The 17,500-nt window shown below is 37.8% G+C and overlaps 1 protein-coding gene across 2 annotated transcripts in view; it reads left to right on the top strand.

The window, feature by feature from the left end:
• The window catches only part of src (v-src avian sarcoma (Schmidt-Ruppin A-2) viral oncogene homolog), a 46,405-nt gene that overhangs the window by 550 nt on the left and 28,355 nt on the right, over positions 1 to 17,500 (top strand). The window lies entirely within an intron of this gene.

The raw sequence follows: 17,500 nt of genomic DNA on the forward strand, positions 1-17,500 counted from the left end.
TGTTCAATATTTGTCCGTGGTGTTTATAAATCCGGGTATTTTTTTCACCGATCCGCCGGTTTAAATGGAGTGCAAGATTGCGTCTCAACAACAACAAACGCTGGTGATGTTTTCAGCTTAAATCAGATGCGATTTGAACGATTCGTTCGTGCGACAAACGACCGCAATGTGGCGAGCTGTTTCAGATGACTAAAACCAGCCGAAGTCCTGTCAAGGACTAGTCTGGATTTTCTTTTTTTTTTTTTTGTACGTCACACCTGAACGAGATCTCCCTGTAGGAACGGAAAATTGCAAACCGGATCCCGTTTTTTTTCTCTCTGCTATATCGGTCGCGTCTTCTAGGCGGCACCGAGAAGAAACGAAGAGCTTCTCAGATGTTTCTCCTGAGGAAAAAAAACACGCCAGTGATTTCACGTGTCTCCCCTAGAGTTGAAAATCTCAGAATTTTCTCAAACTGTGTTCATCTTGCCAAGATCACGTGACAGACATTTCGACATGAACTCAAATATTACTCAGACCAAATTATATGATGTATAGATGTGTACAAGTATTCTCTCTCATTTATTTATGCTTAGTAGAAACATCTGAGATGAAGATCGTTAATGGAGTCGTTTCTACCTATCTATCTATCTATCTATCTATCTATCTATCTATCTATCTATCTATCTATCTATCTATCTATCTATCTATCTATCTATCTATCTATCTATCTATCTCACGCCTCCTCTACACGGCAGTCAGCCAGTTAACCGAAGTTCTCGCCTGCTTTGTTGGCAGTGTTTGGGATTATGGTTCTCCCACTCAAGATGACTCAAATCTCTAAATATTGACTTTGCCATAAGGCATGAGTGTTTAGTTCCTATTTTTGGACATCTTTAAATTTAAGAACGCCGTAATCGGCTTGAATCAGCCTGTCGTTTCAACACACTCCCGTGGCAACTATTTTAGGTTTTGACCAATTTGTTGCTGATTCGTATGAATTCGTGAAATGCCGTTTGTTTGCTGTTCACGCCCCACTGAAGGTTAAGTTTAGGCGTGGACCTTGATGCTAGATTTTTCACTTAACATAGTCCCTCACCTTGCATCGATTTACAGTAGATTAAGGGCCTTTACATTAGCAGATGTTCCCTGTACAAACCTCAAAGTCTTGGGTTTAGAGCCTTAGAAATCATATCAGGGGAGTTTGAGCACAGAACTGAGCTATAATTTGTTAGTTTAGCACTTCTCATCTTGGTAGGAAGACCTCGCCCACACTTGCTGTCCTCAGAGTGTTTCATTTTCCCAGCCTCCTCGTTCTTCATGGCAAAATGCACTTAGGTAAGTGAAAGTGAGAGCGTGGTTTGTACTAAACAAATCGACCCTGGTTTGAATGTTTGGAAGGCTGCACTCTTCAAAATAAAGGTTCTTAATGTAGCTTTTATGGTTCTATGAGGAAGCTTGTAGTTCTGTAGAATCGTTCCATTACATAAAAGTTGAAACAACGGGTTGTTAAGAGTAAATGTTGTTCAGTCTAAGAAAAACGGTTCTCTGTAGAAGACAAAATGGTTCTTCTATAGCATTTCTGTGGGGTGAAAAAACTTGATAAAGCTTCTTAAAGGAATAGTTCACCCAAAAATGTAAGTGATACCATATATTACTCACCCTGATGCCGTCCTAGGTGTACTTTCTTGTTTCAGACGAAGTTTTTAAAAAAATTGATCCTGGTTCTTTCAAGCTTGGAATGTCGTACGGCGAGTCAAGAAGCCAGAACTCCGCAGTTATTTACATTACAATTTTAAAGCTAGAAATATTTCGACATTGATCTGCTTCAGAGTACATTTGACAACCCCCCGAAGGCGTATAGGTTAGTTTCACATCGCAGTACTTGCAGATATATTCCATTTATGGAGCTTCAAGATAATGGCCGTTATCCACGAGCATTGCCAAGCTTGGAAGAGCCAGGATACATTTTTTAAATACTCTGATTGGGTTTGCGTGAAAGAAGAAAGTCGTGTACACCTAGAATGGCTTGGGGGTGAATAGTTTATGGCGCAAGTTAAATTTTTTGAGTAAACTATTTCTTTAATAATGTAATAAAGGGTTCTTTAGATTATTCATGTTCTTCACACCAAGAAAAAAATTTACTTTTAAGAACTCTTTACTAAAAATGTTTTTTCTTCCATGCCTTTATTTTTAAGAGTGCGTCTTTGACCATCAGCCTCACTTTGAGAAGTAGAGCGCAACGGTGGCTGGTAAAGCAGCCATTTTTTTGCGTTTATCGTTGGGTTTCACCTTCTCTGTTGACTTAGATTTAATTTTAATCAATTCCAGTTCTGCTGTTGTACATCCTGGTTATCTCCGGGCACTTTGCCATGCTGAGACCGTGCCAAAAAGTCTCGGTGTCAATGTTAATCTTAGGGTTTAGCAGAATGGATTTGCAATGCAATTGTGATTTTATTTTTCCATTGACTTAAGTATACTTATGTTTCCGTGACAATCGTTTGAAATAGGGGTTTGTTCGAATTCCAACCCAGTATCCACCAAAGAATAAAGAAATCTAACCAGACTCAGAACTGAAACCGTAATGAGTAAGCATCTGATAACTTTCAAGTATTCCCTTAAATCTGTTGTACTAGTGTTTATTCCAATGAGCTGTTTATCCTATAGTGATTTGGAGCAATTAGCTAATGCATCCATCATCAGTGTGTTCATCTGTTGTTTCTCTGCATTGCCCCTGGCTGTTGATGGTCCTTATGGGTGCTTTCACGGGAAGGGACTGATGCTCTTAATTAGACGTGCTCATAACGCCATTGAGGGCTCTTGAAGAAGGGGCCCGGGGCCTGTGAAGTGGCCTTAATGCCTTTCGGAATTCTGTGAATGCCTTTCCGTGAAAGCTGTGGAAGTTTAAGTCGGCTTGGAGTGAGATCATTGGAAAAGCAGCCTTTTAAGGCAAAATTCCTGTTAATTGGTAACGTGCAGACGCAGTGGGGCCTTTGTCCTCCCTTCACTGGGACCCTCTGTCCGTGAAGAGTGATACACTGGGCTTTGGGCTGCTTTATGAATGACGCGCTTGTTTCCGTTGACTGCCTTCGAGAATTGGCGTGCAATAAAAAGTGGCTTCATCTTTTCAGATGCTATTATGTGAATGAGTGGCACGATTAGTCAAGAGAGAGAAAACCAGAGGAACAACAGCGTGACTCCTTCAGATGGAAATTTTGGAAAGCTTTTTGAAAAAATGATATCGCTTGAACCACTAAGATATTTATGAGAGATACACAAAGGTTTATTTCATATCTCACTCGGGTCTCTCATAAATGTCAATCCTTCCATATAATAACAGTAGTTTTGCGACGTCTTGAAGGTATGTTGAATAAATTCACTTTTTCGGTTTTGTTATCATGAAAGATATTCAATTGGAAATCTTACGATGCATAAATATAAAGTGTATTAAAAATAAACAATGCAGCATAATGCAATATAAAGTATTAATGCACTTGTATTTATTTAATATTCAATTTTCAGCGACATCTGTTGGTTTATGGATTATCACCACCCTTTTAATGTGTGCATAAACTCTTGATATGAGATTAAAATAGACCCTGGTGCCTGTACCTCACGCGTGATTTAACAAGCGCCACTTCTTGGGTGATTGGCAATGAAATTTGCATTTTTAATGGTCACGCTATCGGCCTCTCTGGATTTGGACAATGCAGCCGAGATTTGCTGTGGACACCCACAGATCTTATTAAATTTTTAATGCAGCAGACGGCTAACTTCTGTTGTTGTGTGTAGCTGACTCTCCATGTTCTGTTGCTCTGTCCCAGTTACGCATTTAATTAGTTCCAATGCTCAGGGACAGTTGTGCAAATTCGTTCGTAAATGGAGTGTTTTTTATTCGGATTTCTTTTTTTGTGAAAATGTTGGGGTTTTTTTTATCGTTTTTCTCCTCTGAGATGCTTTTAAACGTCCAATTATAGTGCGTATCATTCGTGATCTGAAGTCGCAGTGGCCATTTACTGATCTGAAAACTTTTATCTGCATGTGTGTTTAGAGAAACAATTAACATAATCGTCTTGAAATTTGTCATTAAAGGCGTTGCATTTATTATAAAAAGCTATGATGGCTCCGGTTATTTGGAGGAGATGCAACTTCTCTGAAAGGAGCTTTCCAGCCTAACGTACTAAACATGAACTGCTGGACTGCCACTGAGCTTGAAACTAATACATGTCATTATGGGCTCAACCGTTATGCTCTTTCAGGGCCCTTACCGATTATTACAGATCACATAGACCAATAACCGATATTTTGATATCATATATGGCTGTTTTAAAATTAAAACTGCTATCGAAATGAATAATGACAAGGGATCTGGCAAAACCGTTCTTTAAATGCTCTTAAATCCGTTTTTAAAATGGCAGATAACCATAAAGCTGCTTAACATCGGCGCCGATAAACGGTTGACCCCTATATCTCATCGCTCGTATGATCTCTTGTTGGTGCAGAACATTTATCTTAATCAAATCATAAGTTAGTTTGAATAGTCACTTTCAATTTGACTCAAAACAGGATGTGAAGGATGGATATAGCTACAGTCTAATGTCAAAGGTCGTGTCCAGTTGTGTTGAGCCCCATTTAAATGCTGTTAAATGCCCATATGAAACCATTGTTTTACCATATTTACATTTAGAATAGCACATTTGCAATGTGTCTTGCATAAACCGTTGAAGCCCTATTAAAAGTCCTGTACTTCTGTTGCTCACGTCTTTCCTGTAAATAGTAAGTTTATATACCGTTCCTTGACTTTATTAATTATTATCGCTCATTGTGTCCGAAACCCATTTTTGCTCACTGGTAAGAGTTTAAAGATGGCAGCGGACCCATCTGTCCTCATCTGATGTAATTTGAATGGAGGACGTGGTGGTGGAGGTCCGTTCGGGGGAACACAGCGCTACTGTGTCCGCACAGAGTTCAGGGCCACTTCCTGTCAACCCGGAGAGCGAGGCCACAGATGCTTCACGTCTCGTTTCAATCCTCCCTCTGTTCTCTCCTTCCGTTATGTGACAGGAGAACAAGAATGGATGGGATTTTTATTATTAAGTAGGCCCGCACGATTATGAAGTGGCACTCAGCTCAGCCACTGATGTGTGCACCCCGTCCAAATTAATATCTGAATGTTGTTTGCTGAAAGCTGATGACTGATTTAAGGTTTGGACCTTTTTATCTCAAAAACGGCTTATCTGCTGAAGATCTGTCGTAGTCTTGAAATGAGATGCCCGCAGTAACCATGCTGAGGTTAGAAATTACGCCAATGTGAAGAATTTATCTAGTAGTTTGTGAGGTCAAAGGTGACGTCTAGACCCACATGCAATCTGTTGAAGCATAAAGATGAGCGGAATTTGAATGCTGTTTACAAGATTCTACACGCATATAAAATCGTATAAAATTTAGTTTTGTCTTTTTGGTTTTGCTAACCGTATTAAATCCCTACTGAACAGACTCTTTTAACTGTTATAAATTAAAGTCGGTGTCTACACTCCCAGAGGTCAATAGAGAAACCGTTTCCTTCACTTGCCCGTTTTATTAAAAACCTCACTTTACAATTTTACCCGAAAAATCTTTCCAGTTGTATTTTACGGCGTATTTGTAATTCATACCAAAATAATGTGTATTTGACAGAATATTCACAAGGAAAACAAATGTCAAAATGTTATTTTTAAAAACCAAAAAACAAAAATGTCAAGTATTTGAATCAATTGATTTGCAATATCTGACACGTGTTGATAATTGAATGTTTTCGACATATTCATTAATCCATCCTTAACTGAATAAAAGTGGTAAAGAAAAGGTCCCGTTTCTGGCTGTTGTGGTCTTTCGTGCACAGACCCACATATTTCAGCATGGAAAAATATTTCATGGGAACAGCCGAGACCGCTTGGGGGGTGTTTTATATAGAGATGAAGTTGTTGTAGGTTTTTGTTTCATCTGAGAGTTCGGAAGACGCTAGCGTTAGGTTCACTCAGTTCACAGACTACTTGATATTAATTTGTGCGTGAATATTAAAGAGCTTTTCTCATTATCTCCGCAGGATAATGCGTGACTTAAAAGCCTAAAAATCCCAAACCTCTCAAAATCACATGCTCGTGCAGCAGACGTTTGGAATTCCCCGTTAAACGCCGATACGCCGGCAGAGCGTCTTTTTAAAGGAAGTTCTTCTCTTCGTGTGCTCTAGTCGTGTGAGCTGCAATGGAAGTCGCTTCGCTGTTTGGTCGTTTTCGGTCCGTTATGGAAATACGGAGGGTCAGTTTAATGAATCACGGACCGTCCAATGGGCGTTTGATTGCTGGCCTGATTTATCCTTGACCCGGTGCATATGAAGGAAACGTCGCCGTGCTTGTGGCTTCTCCTGTCTTCTTCATCGAACGAGAAAATTTTAGTCATTTCTGTTTCCTTTTTTAATCTCCAGACGTTTTTTCCGAGTCACCAGTAATCAGCTGATTCTGAGTGTTCGCTCTGCCGATGGATCATGCCCGACTTGCTCGCAGAATGTGATTGTAGCATAACTGAAGACATGAAGAGGCAGGTGTAGACCATAACAGCATGGCACCAAAAGTCAAGTCGCATTTATTTATAAAGCACTTTATCCAGTACGGTTTGTTTCGAAACAGCTTTACATAAGCGCGCTGGTATATAACAGCATTAATGCAGTCAAATGTATCGGTAATGTAAAGCAGCTCTGCAATAGATAATATTGCCATTTTTCAAGTCAGTGTAGTTCAGTGTTGATTGAATAAAGTTTATATAAAAATATAATACTGTGAATGTTCAGAGCTCAAGTTTTGCTCTTGCCGTAAAATGTCCGTGCAGTTAAATCAGTAATATTGCTGATTATTAATTACTAAATCCCATCCAACTCTTTAGATTTTTATATTATATGAACTAGTTCTTGAGCAGTGTAGATTTTTCAAAAGTTAAAAGTTTGCAAAATTGTCAAAATGCATGGAATTACAAAATAACGTGTATTTATTTGCAAAAAATTGACTGATTGGGAAAAACTGGGAAACGTTCGTTATCCATTATCATAGCTGTTTTCTGCACTGATTAAAAGAACTAGAAACTCCATCAGTGGCTCGAGTGAATATGGTTATCTGTCGAGAAAAATCCCCTGATAGCCGAAATATAATTCCATTTCTTTTAAAAAATAAATAGTTTAAAGCAAAGACCATAAGTTAGAGCGTTTTAACCATTTACGTGCTCTGTTTTTAGCTGCAGAATTGCCGAGATGTGTCCCCTTTTAGCATAATCATAGCTTAAACATCAGCGCTAGCAACACCAAAGTCAACGCGGAAAGCGTGCACTGATACACTTATGAGCGTGAGCGGTGTGTTCGCACTAAAAACAACAAGTAGTGCGCTTTAAGCACCCGGACGGTGTATTTGTTAAATGTAAATGTTGGAAACTTGGCACGCTAATCCATCGCATGCATTTGAAATCCCGTTTCAGCAGCGAATTATCCATCTGAGATGAACCACCCTTGAAAGTTCATGCAGTAGATGGTTGAGTGGGTGCAGACAGTTTTGTATGTCATTCGGTGCGCAAGACTACCCACAATCCTGACGCGAGATCCACCGTTTAGAGAAGTCGCCGCGAGAAGTACGGCACGCGTCGTTGCGGTGGCGAGTTTTGTTTCAGGTTCTCTGTTGTTTTTAAATAGCCTTTGCTATTTAGTCAAATGTTGCAAAAAGTCATCTTGTATTAGGCTGGTTAGAAGTTTTGAAATGGCAGTTGAACACCTAAGGTTGGACGTTTAGTGCAGTTGATGTAGCAGAGAATACCGTAAAACACATTTCGGTAAGCGGTAAAGAAGACTTTCCTGATTGGAGAGAAGGGAGAGGGTGAAAGCATAGTATGATTAAAACAATGGAATGCGTGCCCTGAGGGCTCATCTCTATGACTTCAGCCCGCTCTGGGTGTGTGAGAGATGGAAAGGTGTTAGGACTCGTCTCTTCGTTCAACCTGCATTCCTGAACTGCTGCAGGGATGAGTGATCTGCCAATACGCTGAACATACATTACAGTCTCTCTCCTGCGCTCCGAGGCTGCGTTCGTCTATTCACGAGTACAGCGAAACGCTATTTACTGCTTTCTATTCGAACATATTTTAAAACTGTAATTTATTCCCATGATGCAAAGCTGAATTTGCAGCATCAGCACTCCGGTCTTTAGCTTCGCACGACCCTTCGGAAATAATTATAATACGCTTATTTGCTTCTCGGGAGACGTTTCGGATCATTTTTAAAATGGAAGAGTTCGAATTGAATTAAAATTTGTTCGTCAACTGACATATTTTTTTTCTTTGACGAACAGGAAGTTCAAAAGATTATTTCAAAAGATAATTTACTTGAAAAATACATAAATTAAAAAAAACCAAAAAAACATTCTTTTTTTGATCGGTTTATTGCATCCTTGGTGGAAAAAGGTTTCTTTCAAAAATAAACACACCCTCTATATGTGTAATGGCTTGCACTAACTAAATAAAGTATTGGATTTTTTTCAGTTTTTTTAAATTTATTTTCCTTTTTAGATTATTGCCCGATGAGTGATTCCAACTAAATATGCAAGTGTAATTTCAATGAATATATTTAAGATATTCAGAAGAATTTGGTTTCCAAGTTTCTTTCTTTACCTCACTCCAATCCTTTTCAGTCGGGTCCAAAACATTGGCCAAAAATTGTCGACAACGGCCTTTTAATGTTGTAGAAACGCTATTTTGTTGTTGTATTGGAAAAATTATTATTACAGCATTTTAATAAATGCTTAAATCCTTTCTGCGGATTCCACAAATTTCCCCCGACAATCTCAGCGGAAAACATGCAAATTTCGTATGGGCTTAGCAAGTAGCCGTATGCAAAGCGACCCATTTCTTCAACCCTTTCGCTCTAACGGCGTCTCTGAATCTGAATCGTGGGAATCCGAGCAAATCTCAAGCTGTTGACCTGCGCCGGGCTGGCGTTCATTGAAACGTCCCCTTCGGTGACGAAACTGCCAGAACAGAACGACGCAAAGAGGGTCATCTACGAGTTTCGCATCAAAGCCTCCCTCTTCCTTAGAGCGGCTTAGACTCGGAGGTAACGCTTATCTCTCGTAATGTGCCGGCGGATAAATGCGATGCTCCATTTTTAATCTGCGAGCTGATTCTCTTCGGCGGTATCTTTATTCCAGGCCTTCATGGGAAGAGGCTTCGCCGCAGAAAGGGTGAGAAAACGTGAGAACGGGCGTCCGAGCTAAAAGAAATCTGCCATTCGTGAATGTACAGTTGCGTCCGCATGCTACACGCCTGGCTGTGAACGAAACGGATGCTTCTTTCTTTTTTCATAAGGGAAATCGTCAGGGGAAAGATAAACCCCAGAGGATCCGTGTATCTCTTCCACTCTCTCACAGTATCACACACACACACACACACACACATCCCCCAGCCGCCCTTGTTTCTCTCTAATACTCCTGACCGCAGATCTCTGCTCTTTGCACACACACCGTGACCATATTTAGATGCAGGAAAGAAGCGTGCTCGTATGATTGTTTACAGATGACAGCAGGAGACCTAAGGAGCGTGACTCACCGCTGTTGCTGTAGGATCAAGAACGCTGAATGCAAATGCAATAAACCAGCCCTATTAATTACCAGCACTGGTATATATTCCAGCCATATGGCGCAGTCTTTCATATTTGTTGGTTTTCAGTGCTCACGGGTAATTTTTATTCATGACGGCCTCATAAGGTGCATTTCACAGAGGAAATGTTTAGATTTTACCCTGAAAATAAGGACGTCTTTTTTTTTTTTTTTTTTTTTTTTTAAATACATGTTTTATTTATATATATATGTATATTGCTACCATAAGTCTACCATGAGTTGGATGGGTTTTAAATGTGCTTTTTGTGTTCTATTATTGTTATAAAAGAAGAAAATTCTATAAAAAGTTAAAAAACAGTTTAAGGCGTATAGTTTAAGCACATTTTATATCGACATACTGGAATGTTGATTCATTGCAGCCTTATTTCCTGAATTTCACAAATAAAACAGAGCTTTTACCCTTGAAAATAAGAAATAATTAGCATTAGTATTAATTTAGTACTAATGCGTCTGTGCTGAATGTCAGAGAATATTTTGAGGTCATGAATTTTCCCTTGATATTTTGACATTTATATATATATATATATATATATAATATATTGTTTGTATTTTCAGTAGAATAAAATAATATAAAGCCTAATATAAAATATTTAAAATGCATAACATATACATAAGAACTAAGTAAACATTATAATATGAAATAAAAAAAGAAAAAAACTACAATAGTGCATTATTTATAGTGAAAAAATACTAAAAGCTACACAAATTCTGATTTCATGGCCTAAAAACTAGGAAAAAAAGAATTTGTATTTATTTTTTATAAAATAATTTTTTTTTACAATTTATTTTCTGTGTATAAACTATAACCAGGATATTTGTTGACCATTTTCGTTAAATTCTCCCAAGAACCGCGTTTTATCGTGAAGTTTACGATGCCCCGCAGTTCTCCTCAAGATATCTTGGCTCAGACTTTAGAGAATGTGGTATGTTTACACTGTACACACATACTAACACCTCTTCGTGAGCCCTCTGTAGCCAAGAAAATGGTTTTGTTATGAAGCAGGTTTTATTTTTACACGGGCTTCTTACGTTCTGCATAAATTCCACGGCGCTTTCGTGTCTAGTAACAAGACAGCTGGACGCTGAGCGATAAGTTTGCTAGGTATGAATCATTGGGGCCACCCCAAACTTGTTGGTTTTTGTGGTTGTAGTCGTTGGCCTGCCTGTTTGCTGCTCAGGCTTTGAAAATGCATGACCTGTTGTGGCGTAACAAACGCAAACGCACGCGGCGTTAAAGTCATGTTTATTCATGCATCCGCCTTTTGTGATGCGCAACCCTACCACACCTTTCATGCTAAGCAGCAAAAATACTGCTCAGATTTTCTAGACGTGCGATTGACCGAAGGCGTTTCAGAACATTTTCAGCTCATACGGACACCGTTTGGTTGAATTCGGCGTAATGAAAGTGCGTTGCGTTGCTTTCGAAAAATCCATCATCTTTTGGCAGGATGCCGTTAGCTGAATCAACGAAAATTTTCGGACTATCCAGACTCCAGATACGTGCATTTTCACGCTTTTATTAGAAATACAAAGATGCCACTTTATATGCCATTTTCGTGAGTAGTTTGACAGTTGTGCCACTGGATCAACCAATGGCATGAAGGTTTGCTTGGGAAACCTGCTTGAATAGCGTCGGCTGTGTTTGCGTTGCCGTTACTATAGAGTGCAAAAAAATCTCATTCAGTTTTTTCCAATAGGGACCTATAACTTAAATCTTGTAAAGACAGGCCTGCTTTGAGCCGCAGGGTTGTTAAACCTGTCCAAACCGATTTCTTTCTTTTCTTCTTTTTACGTGCCAAACTGCATCTTTGGCCACCGTTTTAAAGAGAGATGTCATCTGAGTGGTGCTAAAACACAGGTGTAATATGTGAACCCTGGCACATTTTTACGTGTTGTTACGGTTCACAATTGAAATATCTGTGGACCGTTGCTTCGTTAATGGAAATATGGCCTGCACCAAATCCAACCCTAAACCTACCCGATAGTGTTAACAAATGCAAAAATGATCTAAAAACACATTTGCTGATGCTGCCTTGCCATTTCAACTTCCTTTTACGCAGCTTTAAACTGTTTTCAAACTCGGCTATTAAGTACGTCTCCGTTTAACACCCTTTACCGTAACGGCAACGACATCCATGTCTCAACTTAACACGTCCTGCTGCGTTTCTACATTTCTCCATGTTTTTTTGTTCTTTTCCTTATGCATTCTCAAGTGTAAATGACGTAAAGCAGTCCTGCCCACTGACAGCCTCGCAAATACGCTTTTATAACGCCATAAACGTAGCAGAATCTCATCCCTTTCACACCGGCCAGTGCTAAAAATGCTAGTACGGTTGGTAACGCAGTGATTAGTATCTGCTAGATCCTGTCACTGGTCACGGAGAGATTACAGCACCGTGGGCTTTCTGTGAATTAACATCAAAATGTTTTTTCCTGGATTATTGGATTTACCTCCATGCAATGTTTTCCTTTTTAGCGCTTAATTTGATTAGTGAAAACGCTTTGTTTTTCGTAGCTTTTAGCCCAGGAAATACATGCTATTCGGTTGAAAAAACATCAGTTCAAATGAAAGGTTCAGCAACTAAGAGACACTCCCAGTTTCTTTATACCATTTTAAGGTGTAAATAAAAAGCTGGTGACAAATGACTGCAAACCAAAAGCCCCCAAAAATGCATGAGATATTCACTTGTGCATAAAGTCATTCACCGCTTGCTTTAGCAAAATGCAATCGCTCCCATATGCATCCGTCGTGGCAAATAAAATCGTTCAAATGTCATATTAAAATGTCAAGCACCCTTAAATGCATATCGGTGATTCTTCAGAACGTTTGCATGTGAATCCAATTGAGATGCGATCAATGCTTGGGTGCAAGTAATGTCGATTTGACGCAGTCGCTTTCGGTTTGGGACGGCGACAGAACACGTTCTGGATGGAAATGAGCGACAAACTCCGATTCATTTACTTGCAAATGTATTAATGCATGCTGTCGGAGCGCGCTGGTTTGAGCGTGTAGAATATAAGCCGCACGCTTGATCTGACGCACGTGGCTGATTACAGACACACTCGAGAGAGAAGCTTCCGCTCTGCACAGCAAGCGGCCCGTATCTTCCCTTAAATGATTTCATGCGTGCTGGCTGCCGATTAGGAGGTGAACGGGTTTCTGCCAGCGTTATTTTAGAGGTGCAAGTGTCACTATTGCTTTCTCGTGTCCCCGCTTCGTGGACGGCGTGTGTTATGGTAAGCGTAATGTGATGATTCATGATAAGTTTAGGAAACCGTGTGAAAACGGAAGTGGACCACTTGCATATTATTTGGAATATAAATACGTTTTTTTGTTTTTTAACCATTACAGCATGTTATTAGGATGCACAATAAAAAATCTGGTTGATACTTATCATCTTCAGATTCTGGTCAACAATGATAAATTGATGTTTATTAAAATATTGAATATTGCAATTATAAAGATTACTATTTTGTCAAATCTATCACTTCAAAGTATTACAAGTGATTTTAAGTTGGTGTTATTTAGTTTAGTTATATATATATATATATATATATATATATATATATATATATATATATATATATATATATATATAAATCAATGGGGTTTGTTTAATTTTGTTTTTGTTAAATTTGTTTAACCTGATTTTTTTTTTTTTAATTGATAGTAATTTGATGAAATTTGCTAAAGATGACATTTAACATTTTAAGTGATTTAAATATAATATAATATAATACTGTTATTAAAAGATTAAATTCGAAAGGCATGGTCATTTACACACCCTTTTACATCCGTTCTTCTCCAGCAGGCCAAAAAAAAAAGTTTTAATAAGACGACACATTCCACAAAACAAAGACCGGTTTGGAGAGTAAAAGATTGCGTAATTTGAATGTTTGGTCCTGATATGTCGTGATTGAGCAAAAGTTGCCGGCTCTGATCCCTTACCTCCCATATGAGCACCGTGGCCCAGTGTTTTGAGGGCTGATCTTCAGGCAGATGTTGCACAAAGCCGCTATCTGTATTCATTTGTTATGGTTCCTCGAGGGAGCGGTAATACCGACCCAATATCACCCCGTGCTGAAAAGCGGCTCGTCCAGACAGACTTATCTGATCGTCTGGCTTTTTCGCCGCGATCCCTCCACCTTTCTCAAAGACCCTCGCCTTCCCGTTCATCAGCTCAGACGCTCTCGGAATTTGAATAATCGCTTCCGTGGCGACCCTTGACCCCGGTCTCTTCGGATGAAGTAAATATTGACTGGGCCGGGTCCCGACGGCATGTGGGGTGTGTTTGCATTCAGAGCTCTTCAAGTCAAACGAGCTTCGGCTTCCCGTCCAGGCCGGTTGTTCGACGTGTCAGGATTCAGTTGTTTTTCGAGGGGCTCGTGATCGGGTTTGAGCACACACGCTGCATTGTGAAGTCTGTGTAATGATTTGCTGAAGTGTCAGTAACATCGAAGCATGCATGAAGAAGAAGAGGAGGAGGAGGAGGAGGAGAAATGTAAACATGGAGCCTGAGCGCTATCTTTTCACGTCTTTCTCGGTGTTCGTGGGTAAACACGTCTTTAGTGACGAATAGCAAATAGCTCAGCTTACACAAGGAACTATACTACTATATACTTACTACTGCGCAAAAGCTCTTTGAAAAGGGGTCTCGCATTTATTTGATAAAAAAATACATGAATATTTTAAAACACTACTACAGTTTAAAATAAGGTTTTCTATTTTAAATACATCTCAAAATGTAAAGTAATTGATCAAAGCTGAATTTTCAGTCATGTGATTTTATATTTTCAGTTTAATTTTTACTTTTAACGCCGCTTTTATATGTATTTTCCGTCAGACGTTTTTTGTTTTGTTTGGTTTTTTTTACTTTTTTATTGATCTTTACTACTTACATTTTTCATTTTAGTATACTCTAGTTATTTTATTTTTATCATACTTTTTTTCTATATTTTTAAGCTGGAATTTTATGCATTTTTACACATATTTTAGCCAATTTAGTACTTCAGCTCAGTTTCTAAGTTTTTTTTATGCATTGTATTTTATATTATATTTTACTTTTATTTTTGATTTATTTCAGCTAAAGAAAATATTTTAACACTCTTTAGCGAAATACATTTTAAGTCCTTTTTTAAACAATTTTCTACATATTTTTGCTTCATATTTTATCAAATTTTTTTATATTACATATAATTTTACCATGTTAATGGTAGTATTAATACCTATATCTTAGTTTTGTTTTTAGTTTATTTTAATGAATATTAAAAAAATAAATAAAAAGAAAAATATAATATATATATATATATATATATATATATATATATATATATATATATATATATATATATATATATATATTATTATTATTATTATTATTATTATTATTATTATTATTATTTTTTTTTTTTTTTTCTCTTTTACATAAAATATAACTTTATATATTTTTCCTATTGCTTTCTATGTAAAATCTTGCTCCTGAACCGAAACCAGTCCGCAAGGTTTCTGAAGCCCGGCTGTAGATCAATGCATTTCACCGATTGACCAAATTTCCAAAATGTTTGCGATCTGCTTGGCTCTGCGGGAGCACGGTCTCACTGTACATAGTTAACGTGTGATGTTTGTGAAACATCTGCGCTGGAGCGTTACTGAGGTGGCTATCTGTAAACACGTCGACCTTAACGAACGTCTTCAGAAGTCTCATCGAGCTCCTCCGTGACCGCAGATAACCCGAGGGAGAAAACCGACTATCGATGAAGGGCTGCCGTAGCGCCTCAGCTGGAGATGCACCAGAAGTCAGACTTCTTGGAGTCGAGCCCCAGATGCAACGTTATCATGAAGTAGTTGATTACGGAGCGAACGCTGATAATCTCGCTCCAGGACGAGCGTCAGGATTAGACCTCGATTGGTATGCTACGGCCAAGTGGAAAAAACATCCAACTTTTCCCGAACCGAAAACAATGAGCGAATTATTACACACCTCCTGATCTTCATTTTCACTGTCGCGATAGTAGTTCGCATTGCGTTCACTGCTAATGTAATATTTTTAATATTGGTGCATTTAAGGGCTAAACCGAAATGATCAAGAATCCCTTAAATTGCCACAAAAGATTTAATATTGTTCTTTTAGAACTTTTTCTTCAGTATTCAGGGTTTTTTGGGGTTTTTTTTAACAAAAACATTAAGCGGCACAACTGTTTTCGACGTATATTAACAATTTAATAATGCGTAATTCTTTAGTAATAGCAAAAAGTAATAGTAAAACAGTAATATTTTTGATTTACTTAATATGAAAACATTTAAAAAAAACTTACCCCAACCTTTTGGAATGCTAGTTTGTATCGTTTAAAAAAATTTTTAATTTAACTTTTTAAAAAAATAATAATAATAACTTTATCTATCAATTACTATTTAATCAGGATGTTTTTTTCTGGTGCTAAAACGAATAATAATTTTGGAATTTAAGGTGATGGCTGGCAACTCCTTACTTTTTAATTATTTTAACCGTAAGAATTGATTTTAATTGCCTGGGTTATTATACTGAAAGCGTGATGAGGGCAAACTACTTAATTCATTCGCTTTTTGTTTGATGCATGCGTTGGTCACGCTTTATGAAAAGGCGAGAGAGAGCTCAGAAAACAGTGCTTAACCTGACCAAACCTCAGCTGCTGAACCGGGGGCTGAGTTTTATTTTCTGCTTCTGTGGCCTGGTGTGCTTTCAGGTGCTTTTCCAGTTCGAGTGAATTAAACACTTTCATCCACATGTTTTCTCTGGCCTAGACGCCGCCGTATAACTCCTACCAAAGCGGCTTATCCACAGTTAATGAAACGTTTGATGTCGACCATGCAAATGCAGGAATAACATGATGGATATCTTTGGCAGTCTGGCACCTGTTGGCTGACAGTGATGGGAAAAGAGAGAAAATGGAGCTAAAGGACGAAGAAACCAAGGCCTTTCGGTTATTTTCCAAAGTCTCGATATTATTTCACCTCTATTGACTAAACTCATCCGCTTTGTTGCAATCGATTTCGCTCTTTTTATGTTTTTCTAATGAAAGCGTGAGCTGAATTGCGTTTAGGCCGGCGGCGTATGAAGTTTCAGGTTCGAAGCACTCGAAGAGTTGCGTCCGTTGAACTAACACGCTTGAGCTCGAGCACAAGCTTCGGCGTGAAAGGCATTGCAGATAGCGGCACGACTGGCTGATTTGACAAGGTTGCAGAGTAGCAGGGCCTTAAGCGTGGACGGCAAACGGTTAAAACCAAAAAAAGGGGTTGACAGCGGTGTCGCTGTTAATTAAAACGTATTTAAAAGTGATTTTGTTACTTGGGGTTTAAAGTGAAATCTGTATTTTAGATGAAAAACCGATTAAAAACAAAGTGAAATGTTGCTGTAAGTTTATTAAACTACTCAAACTGCAAAGCTGAAAAGCAATAGGAAAAATATATAAAGTTATATTTTATGTAAAAAAAAAAAAAAAATATATATATATATATATATATATATATATATATATATATGTATGTGTATATATATATATATATATATATATATATGTGTATATATATATATATATATATGTGTGTGTGTATATATATATATATATATATATGTATGTGTATATATATATATATATATGTATGTGTGTATATATATGTATGTGTGTATATATATGTATGTGTGTATATATATGTATGTGTGTATATATATATATATATATATATATATATATATATATATATATATATATATATATATATATATATATATATTATATTTTTCTTTTTATTTATTTTTTAATATTCATTAAAATAATCTAATAGAACTAAATATAAC

The sequence above is a fragment of the Puntigrus tetrazona genome, unplaced genomic scaffold (assembly GCF_018831695.1).
Source record: "Puntigrus tetrazona isolate hp1 unplaced genomic scaffold, ASM1883169v1 S000000148, whole genome shotgun sequence".
NCBI lineage: Eukaryota > Metazoa > Chordata > Actinopteri > Cypriniformes > Cyprinidae > Puntigrus > Puntigrus tetrazona.